Source organism: Coptis chinensis, unplaced genomic scaffold, assembly GCF_015680905.1.
Source record: "Coptis chinensis isolate HL-2020 unplaced genomic scaffold, ASM1568090v1 utg3055_pilon_pilon, whole genome shotgun sequence".
NCBI classification, from domain to species: Eukaryota; Viridiplantae; Streptophyta; class Magnoliopsida; order Ranunculales; family Ranunculaceae; genus Coptis; species Coptis chinensis.
This window is the reverse complement of record NW_028238142.1, coordinates 22,908-44,317: the sequence shown is the minus strand read 5'-3', so window position 1 is coordinate 44,317 and position 21,410 is coordinate 22,908. Positions and strand designations below refer to the sequence as shown.

The 21,410-nt window shown below is 37.4% G+C and overlaps 1 pseudogene; it reads left to right on the top strand.

Moving 5' to 3' along the window:
• The first annotated feature begins 2,151 nt into the window (after nucleotides 1-2,151).
• Nucleotides 2,152-4,056, top strand: LOC147473258 (electron transfer flavoprotein subunit alpha, mitochondrial-like; annotated as a pseudogene).
• The last annotated feature ends 17,354 nt before the right edge of the window (nucleotides 4,057-21,410 follow it).

Genomic DNA, 21,410 nt, shown 5'->3' with positions numbered 1-21,410 from the left:
TTGACATTGTAAATTATTTAGCGGCTGATGTTATGCCTTATAATTGGTCAAGAAATGAACATAAGAAGTTTTTGGCCGAGTTAAGTTATACTTCTTGGGATGAGCCCTACCTTTTTAAGTATTGTGGCCGTCATTATTAGGTTGTTTGTATTCCCCATTGGGAATATAATGAAGTTCTATCGCTTACGCCATGACAAAGAGTGTGGTGGCCATTTCAATGGGATGAAAACAGCCGCTAAAGTTTCTTCAATGTGGATTTTATTGGCCAACCCTTTTTAAGGATGCCCAAGTGCATTGCAAGACGTGTATTCGTTGCCAACAACTTGGGCGAATCACGAAGCGTAATATGATGCCATTAAATCCAATCTTGATAGTAGAAATTTTTGATGTTTGCACTACTAAAAAAAATGGTTTTTATCTCGGTTCTAAAATTAGCCTTATCTCAGTTCAAGTGCTAAGCGAGATAATTTGTCCTATAAACGAGATAATATGTAGTTATTAGTTCTGAGTATAAATCTGTTATCTCACATCATACTTAATCGAGATAATACATATAGATTTTACGACTGGTGGTGTGAACTGATATAATAAGAAATTTAATTTATCTCACACTCAACTGATATAATTGATATTATACCAAATATCTCGGCATTCAACTGATATAATTCCTATTATACCAAATATCTCGGAATAAATATGCAAAGAAAACAGAAATCGCAGAAAAAGAGGGGACCACGATCAAACAAGGAAGTCATGGCTTTCTCCAGTACTCTCTTATGAATAACACGAACTCACGATGGGCAACCGCCTATTCCCAACTATCTCGTCCTCTCCACACTCTCTTCATCTCCTCTCCCATCAGATCTCCACATGGCACCAACTTGAAACAATTTCCACTACCCATTTCAACTCTACAAGTAGTTCAACACCTCCTCCTCGGTTTTCGTACGAAAATTTAATTTTTACTTTGGCTTGTATTGGATTTTCGTATTAAGTGTGGTGAATATGTGTGTCAGAATTACCATTGGTTTTCCTCAGTTTGGGGTGGCAATGGTTTTTACATAATAGGTAAAAAGAAAACCATTGGATTTTTAGAAATAAAACCTTTCACCTTTCTGATGCAATATATATGTTTGTTGAAATGCTTTGCAGAATTCCTATTTGGTAAAATAAAAGTTTTCATCAACAAATTTCAAAAATTTTAGTTGAATTTAATTGTAAATTGAATGTCTCGAATCAAGATTGAATGAACTGTTGTTTTTTTTTTGTTGAAATGAAATTTCAATATTATACTTTCATTCTTATAGTTCATTCGCCCAGACAATTCTATTCAGATGTTTCCTTCTTTTGAGTGCAATTTCAAACATAGGTTTGCAGTAGTTTTTGTACTTAGGTGTGTGCATGCTTATGTGATTTGATGTGTGCATGCATTTTGCTTGATCTTGCCGAGTTTGTCTACCCAACGTTTTAGGCGGGCGTGTTAGATGTATATCCACCCCGACACCTTGTGTTTGTTTGTTTGTCTGTGCATTTTGTGTCATGTGAGCTCATCCCTTTGATTTACACCATCGGTGTACACATTATACAAGCTAGAGGATGTAGGGTAATTGGTTATATAGCACGGTGAGATTGCAGAAATGTTAAGTGCTACTTACAACTTTGGGTATGTTGGATTCAAATGCTAATAAGTTTGTGTAGGGTGTGTGGCGGGTTCTTAACTTAATTGATTCACCTTTGGGTATGTTTTCTGTTTTGATTGTATACACATTTGTTAATGTTTCGAGGACAAATAGTCTCGGTGTCATGTGCATAATGGACTGGCATGGATTATTGCTAAGCATAATGAACTGGTGGCTTGGAGTCCAACAGAAAGGTGAAATCCATACTAATGTTGTATATGAGTACCTACTATACCTTGGCGACAAATATTACAATTGGCAGCGAACTTCTTTTCTAGGATTCTTGGACCATGTATTTTTGGAGCAAGTACTTTCCATATCCTTGGCGCGCTTCCTAGATTCAGGATTCTTTGACCAGGTATATCTTTTGAATTATTTTTGATATACCAGGTATATCTTTGACCAGGTATACATGGTCTGAAATTTAGTTAGGTTGGAATCTACTCAGTCTTCAAATATTTGACTGAACCAAATTGTCGCTTCGGAAGCTGGCCGAGGCTACTCTAGTGGACACGTGAAACAATCATCATATAGCGCAATCACAGCTGCAAGGTCTATTAGTGAACAGAATTCAATTTCTTTATTATTAGGTCGGGTCCGTCCGCTTCACAAAGCAGCTTCACCGCGGCTGCTGCCTCATTCCATCCTTCCATATCTCGGATACATAACATTATTTTATTATTATTATTGAATGTAATGTTTAATTCTCTAATATTATTTATTTGATTATTAGGTACTTGTGGTCGATACAGATAAACCTCATCACATCCACTTACGTGAACCATGGGCAGAACTAGTCCATTTGGTTCAGAAAAAAGGTGGCTACTCACATATAATTGCTCCACCGAATTCATTTGGAAAAAATGTATTGCCACGAGTAGCTGCTCTTTTAGATGTTTCATCTATAACGGATGTAACTAATATTTCTGGGTCTCAAGTGTATGTCAGGTAAGCTCAAGTTTCTTCCTTGAGATGGAATTCATATTAGTCTTTGATGTTGTTATACATGTTATAAGAAGAATTATTTAAAATGGACGTAGGCGACACAGTTTAGATTATATCCAAACATAGCGAAGGTGTGTCACTTATATATCCAATTATGTGTATGCCATTTAATAATTGGGTGTAACTTCTTCTTCGATCATTGTAGGCCAATTTATGCAGGGGAATGCTCTTTGCAATCGCTTTGATATACCGGGTGTTTGATCCTTGTATCTTTGACCATTAGGTCCACCTCATTCCCTGTTCCTCATATTTCATCCGATTCAAAATGGGATCAGACTCTGTTTTAGCAGGTTGATATCTCAACCTATAGTGAAGGTCCGTTTTGTCTCACTATTTAATAAGTGTACAACATTTTGTGGATGCAAGACTAATTGTTTTAACTTGATTACACCTTTATGCTATTTATTATGTTTGTTGAGTATCACGGTTTGTTGAGTTTCCATCGCTTCAAACCAGTTTTGATTTTTTCCATTTGACAATTAAAATCTTTCAAACATATCTTCTTCTTTACATTTGTCTTCTAACAATGTGCGGACACCCTTGGAAAATCCAGATATTTAAAGCATACATCTCAAGATCACGGAATGCCCATTTGGGCGGTGCAAGGGTAGTAGTTCTGGTGGTCGAGCTTTGAAAAGTCATGAGAACTTCAGATTCTTGGAGAAGCTTTTGAAAAGCTTGGTGCAGCAGGTATTTGCTAAAAAAATCTTTTAACATGCATGTTCCTCGATGCTCTTTTCATGTTTATTTTACTTTTCGTTTTTTTCTTGTTTTTTAAAAGTAAAAGTCTTTATATGTATCTAATCAAAGGCCAATTACATCAACCACTAATAACTAGTGAGAAGCTACTTTGAAGACCAGAAACCCAGTTACACCCCCAAAAGCTAATATTTACCTCTTTTACAGTTTGTCGCATACAATTCAAGTGGTCACCCATATTTCCCGGATATTTGGAAAGTTTAGGCAGTGAGATTCTGCTTGAAAACCTTGCATGACTATGTGGATCATTAAACGTATTCTGACCTCTATTGTTGTTTTGCTTAGTTGGAGCCACTCGGGCTGCTGTTGATACATCTATTGCCAAAAAGTAAGTACTTGTTATACTTTTTTGTAAGTTGTTAAAGAGTGAGCGAAATAAAATTTATTTTGGTATTTGGATTACTAAAATATGTTAATTGTCAAACTAATCATTTAATATTTTCATCTTGGCTTGGTAGGTTCCATGCGTATCAATTTCAAAGAGAAGATTTTGGAACTTCTATTAGCTTTCTTCGGGAAATATGTAAATAATTTTTTATTTGGCTACTTTATGACATGATATAACAATTAGTTATGTTCATGTTCGATATTGTACATTCAATTCTTATCTTAATAAAATCAGTTTCTTTAAAGAAATTTACTTATGTTGGTTTGTTTCTGTTGATTGGTGTTGTTGTTTATGAATACGAAGGGGAATGTGGTTGTTTGGGAGAGTGGTTTGTATTTGCAGGTTGTTATAATTTGTGAACAATACTAGCACAATTAGGAAAAAAAATGACAAACTATGTCGACTAAATAAAGAGGTGAGATAAAAGGGAATTTATCACGATTGTTTCTTTTTATATTATCTCAGTTTCAATAAAAAAAATGATCCCAGTTTTCTTCTATACTAATTGGTTTCAGTCACAATTCATCTCGGTTTTCTTCTATATAATCTCGATTCCATTAAGAAAACTGAGATAAGAGATTTAGATAAGATGTCAGACTTCTGAGATAATTTAGTAGCTTATTATCTCGGTTTTATAGAACTCTATTATCTCAGTGGATGTTATCTCGGCTTGTTTGTCCTATAAAACCGAGGTAAAAACTCTAACATCTCACTTTTTAGCCGAGCTTATAAACCCTTTTTTTAGTAGTGTTGGGGTATTGATTTCATGGGTCCCTTCCCTGTTTCCCACGGTTTCATTTATATTCTAGTTGCCGTGGACTACGTGTCTAAATGGATAGAGGCCCTAGCTTGCCGTAGCAATGACGATAAGACCGTTGTATTTTTTTATTAAAGAATATATTTTCTGTCGGTTTGGCATTCCTAAAGCCATCATTAGTGATGGTGGAACACATTTTGCAACAGAGTTGTTGCATCCCTAGTGAAAAAGTATGGAGTTACACACAAAGTAGCAACTCCTTATCATCCACAAACTAGCGGACAAGTAGAAGTTTCTAATAGGAAATCAAAAAGATTTTTAGAAACAACCTGTAAACCCCGATAGAAAGACTGGTTGAGCGTCTATCGGATGCCTTATGGGCGATAGAACTGCTTTCAAAACTCCTATAGGTATGTCTCCCTTTAGACTTGTATTTGGGAAACCATGTCATTTGCCCGTTGAATTAGAGCACCGTGCTCTGTGGGCTATAAAAAGCCTTAACTTCAATATTGATGAGGCAGGTGTCAAACACAAGTTGCAATTGAATGAGCTTGAAGAAATCCATAGCGATTCTTACGATCTCGCGAAGGATTATAAAGCTAACATGAAACGTGTTCATGATAAGCAAATCTTGCGCAAAGAGTTTGTGGTCGGTCAAAAGGTCTTGCTTTACAACTCCTGTCTACATATTTTCCCAGGGAAACTAAAAATCCGTTGGTCTGGTCCTTTTCTGGTTACTGAAGTCACCCCTTACAGGGCAATCACCTTGGTAAATCCCACGGACAACAGTACCTTCCAAGTTAATGGTCAACGGCTAAAACATTTTCATGAACTTCTGTCCCCTGATGTAGAGGAAGTTCTTTTACAGGACCCTGTCTATGAGGATTGACCTTTGTCATTTGGTGCACTTCCTTTCATTTCCATATAATGGTAAGTGCACCATTCAGGTAACCGGGCCCTCCCTATGGAGTGTGTGGCTGTAAGTACCGGATCCTAAGTTCACAGTTAACATAATTCACGTTTTCCACTTTTGCATGTTTTCTCGGGTTTTGAGTCATGTTCCTCTATGGAGTGAAGTATGTATTTATTGTTTTTCGTTTTTCTTATAATAAACTAATAAAAAAAATAAAAATAAAAATAAAAATTCTAAATTGTAGAAATAGCAATCCAACATGTCTTGGGAATCTGACTTTAAACGACCCACGTTAGAACAAATTATGTGTTTAAAAATTTGTTTGGGGGTGGGTAGTCGGTCTTTCCATCCGAATTGCTCGAACTTCCCATTTGTGTTACTTAGGCCCAATAGTATAGTTCATTTGGGTTGACGTTATCTCAAACTTAGATTTCCTTCGTTCGCATAACTTACGTCAAACACGCACTTTTAGGCGTTTTTCCACCTTCATATATGTCACCCAAGGTTGGAATTGAGTGTTTTATGGATCATTGGATTGAAAATTCTCTCCTGATCATTTCCATAACTCATTCGCCAAAATCGGGCCTGTAACAAAGCGGCAATTTGAATTTGAAATTGCGCGAAAAATCGGAAAATTTTGGAATTCAAATTGGGCTTGGGCCCAAACCACACGCACATCTGTGCGTCTCCTTCCTTCCCAAAAATGCAGGGTTGTTTCCTTTTCCAATCCCGCCAGTTACCAAGGTTTAAAACAAACCTTAAACACCAAAATAAAAAATAAAAATAAAAAAAAGAGAAAAGAAAACCTAACTACACCCACGCCAAGTAATTCAATCCAACTGAAATCTTCTCCAAACCATTACCACCACCTACCCCAACAAATTTTACAACTCCGAAAACAGCATCACCAATTCAAGTCCCAACCTGCCACCGTACCCACCACCGCCACCACCGTTGTTTCTAGTTGTTTTTCATCAAACTCGCCTCCCCCACAGTCTACAAAACCATTGGTTGTTTCAAAACTTCAATGGTGCTTCTGACGAAAGAATTTTGCCGAAGCACGCGTTTGCTTCCGATAACCTTCCCATTTTACAACGGGAGATGATGGGGAGGGGATTGGAATGGACTGTGGTACTCGACTGAGGAATTCTATCACTATGATTTGGTAGAACAGTTTTATAAGAAGTGAGAATTGGAGGGAATAGGATTTTTATTAAGGTAGCGAGAAGCGAGGAGAGAAGTAACGAGGCGGTTGTTGGTCGAATGTTAGGAATTACGGCTTGAAAGCAACCTAGAAAGCGACCATTCGGGGAATCCCGATTATCTTTGGAGTTCCCGCTTTGATGAAAGATAATTGTCGTGGAGGGTGAATATAATCCGACATCTCATTCGTCCAATCAAATCCCACGAGAACCAATCAACTGGCTGTAGCTCAGTGGATTGGTAGGAACGTCCTCGGGAAAGACAAAGTTAGCGATATCGGTCTGCAATGTCTACACATTCTCTGGATTTTGCAAACGAATAAGTATAATTTCTGCATCCTCGATTTAATGTTTAATGTGATTAGAGGAGTGGGAAAGAGCTTGGCGCCTCTTCCCGTATTGATCACTAAGATCATGCTCTCCTTTAGAGATGTTGCAAAATCTGCTCCTACTAAGATCAAAGTGCATTCTAATGCAAGTATCTATACGGATTGCATCCAAGAGACTTGGCCGTTGTCTGAAGAAAAGGTGGTTGAGTTGGAGGATGAAAGGGAGGATATGACATGTCTGGATGACGATGCATTAGATAGTTGTAGTTCTAATTTAGAACGCATGCAAGTGTTGCAAACTGCCTTGCGTTGCGTTTATGGTATTTGTGAAAATATCCGAGATAGACAGATTGTAGTTCGAAAAAAAAAAACGAACCTTCGGACGAGACTTGAAATGCTTTCGAAAGGGTCGGGGCGATATCTTGTCTAACTTGGAGACTATCCACCAAAGATCACCAAGCCCGGTTATCACGATCTTTCGGGACTGAGGATGGAAGCCTGGCGCTTGTTCGAATAGAGATACTACGACGCATGCCACCCGTGGAGGATTCTGTTTTAGCCGAGTTTGAAAGCCATGAGCGTCGTCGCCGAAGGACAGATGGTTCAAGCCATTCTCCATCCCAGGGCCAATCTCCATCTCAGGGTCCATCTTCATCACATAACTAGGTGTTCACCATCAGTTTGTGTTCGCTGTTATTTCATGATTTTGTTTTATTAGTTGGATTTTAATTCAGTTGTTAAATTTAAATATTAAGGTGTTTGTTTTATGTTGTTTGGTTTTAAATTTTAGTTTTAATATAATTGGTTATTTTCGAGTTCTGCTTGTTTTTATCATTAATCCCACCTTCCCGACTTGTTTGGGGGTGGTAATATTTATACCGAGCATAATTCGTTATATGATCATCTGCTGTAAAGTTGTCTTGGAGGAAAGGTTGAGAATTTGGCCGATATCGGCATATCTATGATTTGTGTGGTGGTAGCATGAAATCTAGGAGAGTTTAGAAGTTACTATTCTAAATCCAGTATGAAAGATACCAGGATTTTTAGAAAATCAAGAAGATGGTTTGTTTCCGTTTTCGGGTTTGGAATTTTTCTATTTCCGGAAATTGCTTTAAAACAATTTGGGAACTTGCCGATTCGTTTTGGAAGCTCAGAACCTATTTAAACTCCCTTCATTCTACACTAACAAACCATACTACAGCCCACCATCATCCCGCACCTTTCACTCCAAGCTTTTCCTTCTTTTTCCTCTAAACTTCTGTTTTAGCACTTACGGCCTTTTGCACCTCGTTAGAAGCGCTTTACCATACAATACACTTTCAACAAGTTTACTTTCGAGCGCGACCAGCCCCTCCTTGAGCGACTTCGGCGCAAAACACTTGTAATTCCAAAACCCACGAGCGCCGACCGTTTTAAAGCGGCGCACCAGCGCCCGCCATCTGTAAACACGGAAATTCCAATTTTATGAGGGTCATTCCAGGATTTTTGGAACTATTCAAAGAGTCGTTGAGATGACATCTCCTATAGTCATTACCTGAACAGTCTTTTCGAAGGCGTGTTGGGAACCGAGACCTATGGACATTGGTTCCGAACCACGGATCCCCCAGTTAGGATGGCGTCATCTACTTTGGTAAGTGATGGCGATTCATATTCACCACAACTTCTTTGCTTATTTCTACGACCACGTTAAATTCTATTGTAATCGGGATGGAGAACAAGAATTCTCCGTCGTAGTCGATGACCACGACACATAAATTCAATAAAAATGTGGTCACTTTAGTTTCGGGATTACCAATACGATCCACGGTCACACATGGGCATATATGACCGATAATGCATACCTTTATGATTATACATATTTCCATGAGTATTATGGGGAGGGATATTTGAGTAATGGACGGAGGCGATATAACATTGCCCTTGGTAGCCTTTTCCTAAACGTAGGCACCACCATGTTATTCATCCTGATGAATATTTTGGGGGAATGACAATTCTTTTCTCTGCGCAAGCGATCGCTGGCGGTGACATTTTCCTCGCTTTAGCTGAGGGACGTCGCCGATATGACATTTCCCGAGTTTTAGTCGCTAGTCTTAAGAGAGCCCAAAGCATGAGGCGTAAGTATCTTCTTATGCCTGTTTTGGTAAAGCCGCATCATCGTAGTTGTTTACGTGATACGTGCACAATTCACAGATTGGAAAAGGGTTGAAGTCATGAGACCCACCAATTGGGTGGTTCACTCATTTCGAATAATGACTTGGCCGGGACGGCAGGTGCAGCCTCATTTGGTCGCCTCGTACATCCCATCAGACATAATAACACTTAACAGGTTAGCATTAGTAGATGATAAATGGCGGCAAGCTTGGCAAGTTATAATGGGACCGCGGGATCTTGAAGGAACCTCATCTCTTTAATGAGGAGGAGGATGTTTAAAGCGGGGAGATAAGGTAAGTTTTTAAGTTTTGTTATTGTCTGCTTATGTCCCAAGCAATTTAATTCTGTTAACCCCATAATGGGTGGAACTCTTATAGAGTTACGTCAGTATTTTTATTTCCTATATTAGTATGTTCTAACCTTGTTTTGTAGAAGTTCCAGAATTTCACGCGTTTCCATGGTATTTTTCTACCCTCTTTATTTAAATGCTTTGAGGACAAAGCATGCTTCTTGTTTGGGGGCATAGAAACATGTGTAATTAAGGCATATGTTAGGATATAGATATGTATAATATGCATTTGTTTTCAAGTTAAAATTTTCAAAAATATAAATAAATAAGTTTATGCTATACACTTAGGAATATTGGTATTGTTTTATTTCTCTATGCTCTTAACAATCTAGAAGTCTCACGTAGCTTTTGCATCAGAATAATTGTTAGAAACTTAGGTTAATATGTAGGTAATAATCTTTGCATCTATCTATAAATATATTACATGAGTATCTATGATCATTAGCGATAAGTTTCTCAATCTAGGCTAGAGTGCTTATTCTAAAATCTGTGAGAATATAGCCTAAAGCCTTATATGAGCGAAACATTTGAGAAATGACACAAGGGAGAAGTAAAATCTGGATAGAGAAATCACACGTCCACATGCTTGATCACTATGCCGTATCCTAAGTGAGAATTTAGGCCCTCTTTGGATCGATATAGCCAGAAATTCAAACCTATGAATTATTTTCCGCTAGTCGCCCCTCTGAGCCTTTCTTTAGCCTTTCATAACCTACAAATCCTTTACCCTGTTACAAAAACAAAACAAAATAAAAAAAATCAAAAAATAAAAAAAAATCAAACTACCCAATTTAGAATAAGTCTGAGAATAGAATGAGGAAGAAAGAAGAAGAGAAAAACCGGTGTAAACAAAAGTTAGTTAATTACTTCAGAAAAGAAGTTTCCATCCAAAGAAAAGAAAAATAAAAATAGAAATAAAATAAAAACTTCGAAAAAATAGAATAAAAGGAGTTGAAAGCCAAAGAAAAAGAAAAAAAATATGGCTAAGGATGGAAACAAAGTGTAGAAGCAAAAGTAAATAACAAGATTTTCTCTAAGTTACATAATATGAAGACTCTACTATCTCAGACTTATCCTTTTGAATATCCATTTCCTTCCTTCTTTAAACCATCTCCTAATCCCCGCAACACCTAATAAAGACCTCTAGCTCAATTAGGAATAGATTAGTGTGATAGTAATTGGCAGATGTGTTTGATCGACCCCGGCTTCCTTGTTGTCATTGAGATTGTAAGGTAAAGTGTGCCCACTGCACACTGGAGTAGCGAAACTTGAGCGGAAAAATCAGAGTGATTTTTCTCTTGATATTTATGTGAGGACCTACTTAAGGACGTTATTCCGAGTTTTCATAAACGAACCTGCTAGGCATTTCATAGTATTACTTATAGTATATATATTTGTATCATAGATGATTGATTATTATGCATATATTAGTTTAGGTTTTTGACTTGGTTATTCTTATTCAATTGCTAGTGAGATGTATAGATAGTTCAGACATGAATGAGGAAACAATAGTTTTATTTCTTAGTCGTTGTAGTATAGATGAAGTTTGTGAGTACCTTCACTGGAAAACTTTCACGAGGCTATAACTTCGTCCCACTAGGGAATTCCTAGTGGTTTAAAGCCTTGTTGCGATATGGTCAATGCAATCGCACTTTCAAATAAACGCGAGTAGTTAGAACTCTATTTTTGGTCACTTATTCTAATTTCTCATCTTTGCTTGAGGACAAGCAAAATGCTGTTTGGGGTGGTTTGATAAGAGCCCAAAACTGTAGTTTTAACCCCGTAAATGTCATACTATTAGACCAATTATGTGAGTAATAATTAAGAGTTAACATTTCATGTTTTATGCATTTCGGACTTCAAAGTCCATTATGTGCAGAAATGTGCCACTTTAGCGAGATAAAGGAGCAAAGGTCGGTTACTAAGGAGTTCCGTGATTAAAGGCCAAGATTCAAGAAGACAAAGCTTTTCTAAAGCCCGGGTCAAAAGCTGAAAAGTCGACGCGGCAGAAACAGCACTCAAAGTCAGCAGAACTTACGAAGGCCATATTTGTGGACTCAGACCTCGGAATTGGGCCTACCTTATGTCAAAACGACCGGCTCGGAAAGAGATTTCCAATGGTCTAAGCCTTGACCCAATCAGAGGAGCAGAAGTGGACGAAGAGTCTGTTGAAGCCAACTGCAGCTGAAGAGGCCTTTTTGGACTAAAAGAATTGGGTTTTAGGCCTGATTTTCTGGCCCAAAACATGGCTCCAAGCCCATGCACGATTTTTGGATATGAAAGTATAAAAACCAAAGCTTAACTCTTTGTTAATGGTAGCTAGTTAGACCTAAAAATTGAGATTAATTCTAGATCTAGTTTTCAGTAGATTAATTAAGTTTAGTTCCATTTTCAATTCTTGTTTTAGATTAAGTCTTTGAATCATTGTTCTTGATAGATTAGATAAATAAAATAGTTATTTTGTCAATTTCGATTTCTGTCATTTCAATTTATAGATATAGTTTTAATTCTTGTTGATTATCATTTCGTAGTTTAAATAGATTGAAACATTGTTAGTTAATTTAGTTAAGTTAGAATTTTAATATGATGTGTAGTTCTAATTCAATGGGAAATGATGGGTTGATGACTCAAGGCTAAAACCTCCATTAGAGGGGTTGATGAAGCTTTGATGAAAACTTAGTTGTATAGTATAGAGTCGTTGTAGAATCTATTCCACTCTAGAAGGTCGTGAATAGTCATTTCGTATAGTTTACCTACGAAATGAACGATAAAACTCAAAACGTAAGTAAACTAACAATTTTATGTGCCTATATTTTATCAAAGATTCTACTCTCAATCCTCTCTCTGGGTACGGATCTCGAAGTTATGGTGGATAGTTTACTTACGTTTTGAGTTTTAGGTCTAACAATTGTAAATGACAAGAATCGAAATTGACAAATAGCTATTTTATTTATCAAACTAATTAAGAACAATGATTCTAAGAGTCTAATCTAAAACAAGAATTGAATATAAACTAAACTTAATTTAATTAAATAAAAACTAGATCTAGAATTATCTATTGTTTTAGGTCTAACTAGCTACGTAGGTAAACTACCAATTTTTATCTCTCATTAGACTTGATAAATATAATAGTATATTGGTGAGTGCACCATTAAGGTAACCGGGCCCTCCCTATGGAGTGTGTGGCTGTAAGTACCGGATCCTAAGTCCACGTTTAACATAATTCACGTTTTCCACTCTTGCATGTTTTCTCGGATTTTTGAGTCATGTTTCTCTATGGGGTGAATTATGTCTTTCTTGCTTATTGTTTTTCCTTAAAAAAGTTAAAAAAAAAAATATATATATATATATATATATATATTAAATAATAAACATAGTAATCTAGGAAGTCTCGGGAATCTGACTTTAAAAGACCCACTGTTAATAAAAAATTTAAAAAAAAAAAAAAAAAAAAAAAAAATTCTAAACTTTGTTGTAAAAAATTTGTTTGGGGGTGGGGTGTTCGTGTTTCCGTCCTGGAATGTTTTATGTCCCATTAGAGTTGCTTAGGCTGTTTAATTGTATTTCGATTCGGGTTGACATAATCTATGAATTTAGAGTTCAGTCGTTCGCATAACGTACGTCAGGCACGCACTTCGAGGCGTTTTCCACTATCTTATATGTCATCCAGCGTCGGAATAGAGTGTTTTATGGATCATTGGATTGGAAATTCTCTCCTGATCATTTCCATATCTCATTCGCAAAAATCGGACCGGTAACGAAGCGGCAATTTTAGTTTGAAGTTTCGCAAAAAATCAAAAAATTCAAAAATTTCGAATTGGGCTTGGGCCCAATCCGCGCGCACCGGCAGCGCACCCGCGCCCTTACCTTTGCCCCAGCAGTCGCGTTCATTCTTCCAAACCGCCATTAACGGCCACCAAAGCTCCAAAACCTAAAAAAAAAAAATAAATAAAAAGAAACCTAAACAAACCCACGCCAACCATCAAAAATCCACTTCAAATCTTCTCTAAAACCAAACCACCACCAAATCCACCAACTTACATCACCAAAAACCACCGAAAATTACAAAAATTCAAGCTGTCGCGCCACCACCGCGCCACCACCACTGGTTGTTTCATTTGGTTGACTTAAATTCCAACCCCACATCCCATTTAAACCCCCACTACATTCCAAACACTACAATGGCTAAACAACGTTGAATTTTGCCGGAGCAAGCATTTACTGGCGACCACTTCGCGCCGTTTTATGGTGACGAAATGATTAGTAGAGACTGGAATAGCTTGTGGTACTCGACCGAAGCCTTTTACCACGAAGACTTAGTTCGACGGTTCTACAACACGAGGGAGTTGGAAAGGACTAGAATTTTTGTTATGGTGGCGAAGAGGAGGAAGGAAGTAACTACTGGGTTGTTGGCTGAGATTCTAGGCATTCCGCCTAGAATCCATCTGGATGTCACGTTACAGGAGTCCCAATATAATGGGGTAGAGTCGTTGATGAGCGTGGCGATTCTGAAGGGAACTACAATGCGAGATCGCATTGTGTTCGCCAGCATCCTCGAACCAACCGGTAAATTGCGTCGCGACTCGATGGATTGGTGAAACATCTTGGGGAAGGAGAAAGTCAGCGACATCAGTCTGAATTGCCTCCACATTTTATGGATACTCCGGGGAGCAGAAGTCGAGTTACGTATCTTGGAGTTTTGCTTAGCATGATTAGGGGAGTGGGAAAGTTGATAGCACCTCTCCCCGTTTTAATAACCAAGATCATCTTTGAAGTTGAGAGAGCGACTCGCGTCGATAGGATTTACCTCACCCTACACGAAATCCCTCGGATCTATAAGGATTGTGTCCAACGAGTTTGGAGGTTACCCGAGGATAGAAGAGGGGCGAGGAGGATGGTGGAAATGAGAATGACGAGGAGGATGGGGAAATGGGAATGACTTCGGAGGATGAGGAGGGTTTGACTTGTTTTGATCACGGATGCCTTTGAGAGGTCTTTGGTCGGATCACGAACGCATGGCTGTGATTCATCGTGGCATCGCGTTAAACTCAACACTATCTCGCGAAGACCTCGGACTCGACATGCAACTATCCACCATAACCGAGATCCGTTACCCGAGAGGATTAGAGGTGGGAATAGATGAGGGCCGATCTAGAAGCTCGGCGCCGATTCGGGCCGACATGCTTGCACGATTCCCACCTCACGGATTCTCCTTCGAGAACACACCATCGAGGCCTGGCGTCGTCGCCGAAAGATCGAATGGTCTGGCCCATCGGGGAGCTCGGGGAGCCATCTCCCCGAGCATGTGCCCTCCGCCATCGATGTCGAAGTGGTTAGGGATAGTATAGTTTGATATTTTTATTTGTAGTTTTAATATTGTTAGTTATTTTAATGTAAGTTTTATTTCCGTAATTTGGATTTTGTAGTAAAACGGGCATTTAATGCCAATTTTAATATAATGTCGTTATTTTAATTTTGCGTGGTTGTTTAATATTGATCCCACCTTCCCAAATTGTTTGGGGTGGTGTTATCTATTCCAAAGATGATTTTTATATGACCTTCGTTTTTAGAAGTTATTCTTGAGTCGGGGGTGAAAATATGGCCGTTTAGGCATATCTATGAATAAGTATCATAGTAGGATGAAATCTCGATTAAATAGGTAGATTCTATCCTAAATTCAACCTAAAACGATACTAGGTTTGTTTTAGAATCAAGAAAATGAGTTGTTTCCGTTTTCGGGTTTGGAAATTTTAGTATTTTCGGAAACTGCCGTAAAAACTCTTTGGCAACTTCCCGATCCGTTTTAGCAACGTAAAACCTATATAAACTTCATTCATTCTACCCTCACAACTCACACTACACCTAACCTCCATCACTCACCTTTCACTCCTGCGATTCCCGTTTTAGGTGTCATTTTTCGATCTTGAAGACTCGAACACGCTGCGCCAAGGAGGAGGAGCGCTCGCTCCGCACATTTTCAGAATTTTTGTTCAGAGCGCTTTTCACAGCCAAAGGAGAGCGATTCACGCTCAAACACTAGAATCCCAAAATCTTCAGAGCGCACTCGCGCCCTGACTTCCGTGGACCAGAAAAATTCTAGTTTTTTGCGGGTTGTTTCCGGATCATTCGCAGCTATTCCAGAGCGTAATTTTGAGCTGACATCTCCTACATTGATACCGGAACAGTCTTTCAAAGATTTGTTCCAAAACACTACTTATGGTGCTTGGTTTCGCGAGGCGATCACATACGTTGGCTGGGAACCGCTCATGGTAAGACCTAATGCACTGTATTCTCCAACACTAGCATCTTATTTTTACGATAACTGCATTTTCTTTGAGAGACCAGATGGAGAACAAGTGTTCTCCATCAACATTGATAATGAACCAATGGAAATTACCAAGTTCTTGCTAGCATTTGTTCTTGGACTTGCTATGCCCGCTGAAATACAAGACCCATGGTGATATTGGGTAGATAATATGTATGTCTACACTTACGAGTTTTTGCATGAGTCGTATGGCACGGGCATTTTCCATATCGAGGACCAAGGGGAATATAACGTCGCCTTTGGTAGTCTGTCCATGAACATAGGAACTGTTATGTTTTGGATCATGCTAAACATTTTAGGGGAATGATGTTTTTCTTACGTGAATGATGCCACTTGCGGCGTCTTCCTTGCTTTAGCCACGGGGGCGTATGTGTCATGACCTTCCCGAACCTTGATGTCTAGTTTAGCTTGATCCCATAGCATGAGGCATAAGTACCTTCTTATGCCTGTTCTAATTTCCCGTATATGCTATGTTTCTTTCCTATTTTTTGTACACGTTTCACGGATTGGATTACGGTCGATACTGTACTACCCACCAATAGTATTATTCAATCTTTCCATGCAATGACTTGGCAAGGGTGGAGGATACAACCTCATCAGGTTGCACCCTACACCCCATCAGACCAAGTGGCTCTTAATAGGTTAGCAATAATAGACGATAAAAGGCGGGAAGCCTGGCAAATTATCATGGCATGGCAGGACGCGAAGGAACCTCACTTCTTTATAGAAGAAGAGGATGAGGAAGATGATGAGTAAAGCGGGAGATAAGGTAAGTTTTAATTCTAGTTAGTGTCTGCTTATGTCCCAAGCAATTTCATTCTTTTAACCCCATAATGGGTAGAACTTGTATAGAGTTGCGTCAGTTTTTATTTCCTATATTAGTATGTTCTAACCTTGTTTTGCGGATGTTCTGAATTTCCGCGATTCAATGGTATTTTTTTCAACCCTCTTTATTTAAAATGCTTTGAGGACAAAGCATGCTTCTTGTTTGGGGGGGGCATAGAAACATGTGTAATTAAGGCATCTGTTATGATATAGATAGGTATAATATGCATTTGTTTTCTAGTTAAAATTTAAAAAAATTCAAAAATATAAATAAATAAGTTATGCTATACACTTAGGAATATTGGTATTGTTTTCTTTCTCTATGTTCTTAATAATCTAGAAGTCTCACGTAGCTTTAGCATTAGAATAACTTTTAGAAACTTAGGTTAATATGTAGGTAATAATCTTTGCATCTATCTATAAATATATTACATGAGTATCTATGATTGTTAGCGATGAGTTTAAAAATCTAGGCTAGAGTACTTATTCTACAAATCCCTGTGAGAATATAGCCTAAAAAGCCTTATATGAAGCGAAAACATTTGAGAAATGACACAAGGGAGAAGTAAAATCTGGATAGAGATATCACACGTCCACTTGCTTGATCACTAAACCATACCCTAAGCGAGAATTTAGGCCCTCTTTGGATCGATATAGCCAGAAATTCATACCTATGAATTATATTCCTAATTAAGCCCCTCTGAGCCCTTCTTTAGCCTTCCATAAACCACAATTCCTTTACCACATTACAAAAACAAAACAAAATAAAAAATTCAACCTACCCAATCTAGAATAAGTCCGAGAATAGAATGAGGAAGAAAGAAGAAGAGAAAAACACATGTAAACAAAAAAAGTTAGTTAATTGCTTGAGAAAATAAAGAAAAGAAGTTTCCATCCAAAGAAAAGAAAAATAAAAATAGAAATAAAATAAAAACTCCAACAAAATAGAATAAAAGGGGTCAAAAGCCAAAGAAAATAATATATATATATATATATATATATATATATATATATATATATATATATATATAAAACCCTAAACCCTATATGGCTAAGGATGGAAACAAAGTGTAGAAGCAAAATAAATAGCAAGGTTTTCTCTAGTTACATAATAGGAAGACTCTATTATCTCAGACTTGTCCTTTTTGAATATCCATTTCCTTCCTTCTTAAACCATCTCCTAATCCCATGACACCTAATAAAGACCTCTAGCTCAATTAGGAATAGGCTAGTGTGATAGTAAGTGGCGGATGTGTTTGATCGACTCGGTTTCCTTGTTGTCATTGAGATTGTAAGGTAAAAGTGTGCCCACTGCACACCTTGGAGTAATGAAAACTTGAGTGGAAAAATCGAGTGTTGTATCTTGACTATTATTGTGAGAACCTACTTAAGGACGCTTATTCCGAGTTTGAAACGAACACGCTAGACATTTCATAGTATTACTCATTATATATATGTTTATTGTAGATGATTGATTATTATGCATATATTAGCTTTGGTTTCGACTTGATTACTCTATATGCATTGCTAGTGAGAGGTATAGTTAATTTAGAGCATGAATAAGGAAACAATAGTTTTATTTCTTAGTCGTTGTAGTATAGATGAAGTTTGTGAGTACCTTCACCGGAAAACTCTCATGAGGCTATAACTTCGTCCACTAGGGAATTTCTAGTGGTTTAAGGCACTATTGCATATGGTCAATGCAATCGCTCGATGAAATGAGAGTAGATAGAACTCCATTTTGGTCACTTATTCTAATTTCTCATCTTTGCTTGAGGACAAGAAAATTGTTGTTTGGGGGTGGTTTAATAAGAGCCCAAAACTGTAGTTTTAACCACATGTAACATCATACTTTTAGACCAATTATGTGAGTAATAATTAAGAGTTAACAACGATTCGTGTTTTTATGCATTTCAGGCTTCAAAGTCTATTATGTGCAGAAATGTGCCACTTTAGCGAGATAAAGGAGCAAAGGTCGGTTGCTAAGGAGTTCTTTGATTAAAGGCCAAGATTCAAGAAGACAAAGCCTTTCTAAAGCCGGTCCAAAAGTGAAAAGTCGGCCGAGAAACTTGACACTCAAAGTCAGCAGAACTTTTGAAGGCCGTATCTTTGGACTCAGACCTCGGAATGGGGCCTACCTTATGTCAAAACGACCGGCTTAGAAAGAGCTTTCCAATGGTCTAAGGCTTGAGCCAATCAGAGGAGAAAAAGTGAACGAAAACTCTGTTGAAGCCAACTGCAGCTTAAGATGCCTTTTTGGACTGAAAGAATTGGGTTTTGGGCCTGATTCTCTGGCCCAAAACATGGCTCCAAGCCCATGCACAATTTTTGGATCTGAAAGTATAAAAACAAGAGCTTGACTCTTTGTTAATGGGGATTAGTTAGACCTAAAACAATAGATAAGTCTAGATCTAGTTTTTATTTAATTAAATTAAGTTTAGTTTATATTAAATTCTTGTTTTAGATTAAACTCTTAGAATCATTGTTCTTAATTAGTTTGATAAATAAAATAGCTATTTGTCAATTTCGATTCTTGTCATTTAAAATTGTTAGATCTAATTTCATTTATTACTTGTTATTCAATTCTTAGTTATTAATTAGAATTTAATTATTGTTTAATTTAGATTAGTAAAATTCAATTCTTTATATTATGTTTAGTTATAATTTAGTCGGAAATGATTAAGGTCATGATTCTCGGCTAAACCTCCATTAGAGGGGTTGAGAAGCCTTGATGAAAGCTTGATTCGAATATCGTAGAGTCGTCGTAATTTCCGCTTCCACTCTAGAAATGATTAGTTCACCATGAGAATGAGTGTAATCGTTCACATGCTAGTTATGAATTGGTAGAAATGCCATGTGTAATTAGGGATTAGGAGTAACCAGTTGTTTGCGAGCGATTCAATTCGGATTACGATGATTAAATCGTTAGTAGGATTAAGTCGAGTTAAGGTGGAATCAATCCCCCTCTAACTCCTTATCATAGAATCGGCGTAGCATTCCCATAGTTGTTCTAATAGTTAGACTAGTTGCATCTAGGTGGGTAGTTGCATAAGTAGTCTAGTTGCCATTTCATAAATCTCTCATTAGACTTATAGTAGATTACTTATACGTAGAGAACCACAAACATCTTGCGGAAGGACTAGGAGTGGAACAAATAATCTACTTTACTATATCTCATAGGATTGAGAGTAGAATCTTCGATAAAATATAGGCACATAAAATAGTTTAGTTTACTTATGTTTTGAGTTTTATCGTTTATCGTTTATCAAATGGCGTATAGTTTATCAAACGCCATTCCCCTATTATATTTGTTCTTGGACTTGCTATTCCCGCTGAAATACAAGACCCATGGTGCTGTGTTTGATAAACGATAAAAATGATAGTTTACCTACGAAATGAACGATAAAACTCAAAATGTAAGTAAACTAAACTATTTTATGTGCCTATATTTTATCAAAAATTCTACTCTCAACCCTATGAGATATAGTGGAGTAGATGATTCGTTCCACTCCTAGTCCTTCCGCATGCTGTGTTCTCTACGTATAAGTAATTTACTCTAAGTCTAATGAGAGATTTACGAAATGGCAACTAGACTACGATGCAACTACCCACGAGATGCAACTAGTCGATTATTAGAACAACTATGGGAATGCTACGTCGATTCTATGATAAGGAGTTAGAGGGGGGATTGATTCCACCTTAACTCGACTTAATCCTACTAACGACGAATCGTCGTAATCCGAATTGAACTGCTTCGCAGAACAATTTGGTTACTCCTAATCCCTAATTACACATGGCATTTGTACTAATTCATAACTAGCATGTGAACGATTACACCCATTCTCATGGTGAACTAATCGTTTCTAGAGTGGAAGGGAAATTACGACGACTCTACGATATTCGGAATCAAGCTCTCATCAAGGCTTCTCAACCCCCTCTAATGGAGGTTTAGCCGAGAATCATGACGCAATCATTTCCGACTAAATCATAACTAAACATAATATAAAGAATTGAATTTTACTAATCTAAATTAAACAATAATTAAATTCTAATTAATAACTAAGAATTGAATAACAAGTAATAAAAGAAATTAGATCTAACAATTGTAAATGACAAGAATCAAAATTGACAAATAGCTATTTTATTTATCAAACTAATTAAGAACAATGATTATAAGAGTTTAATCTAAAACAAGAATTGAATATAAACTAAACTTAATTTAATTAAATAAAAACTAGATCTATAATTATCTATTGTTTTAGGTCTAACTAGCTACCATTAACAAAGAGTTAAGCTTTGGTTTTTATACTTTTAGATCCAAAAATCGTGCATGGGCTTGGAGCTATGTTTTGGGCCAGAGAATCAGGCCCAAAACACAATTCTTTCAGTCCAAAAAGGCCTCTTCAGCTGCAGTTGTCTTCAACAGACCTTTTGTCCACTTCTGCTCCTCTGATTGGGTCAAGACTTAGACCATTGGAAAGATCTTTCCGATCCGGTCGTTTTGACATAAGGTAGGCCCAATTCCGAGGTCTGAGTCCAAAGATACGGCCTTTGGAAGTTCTCACGACTTTGAGTCTTTTTTACGCCCAAGGTCGACTTTTCAGCTTTTGACCGGGCTTTAGAAAGGCTTTGTCTTCTTGAATCTTGGCCTTTAATCACGAAACTCCTTAGTAACCGACCTTTGCTCCTTTATCTCGCCAAAGTGGCACATTTCTGCATATAATGGAC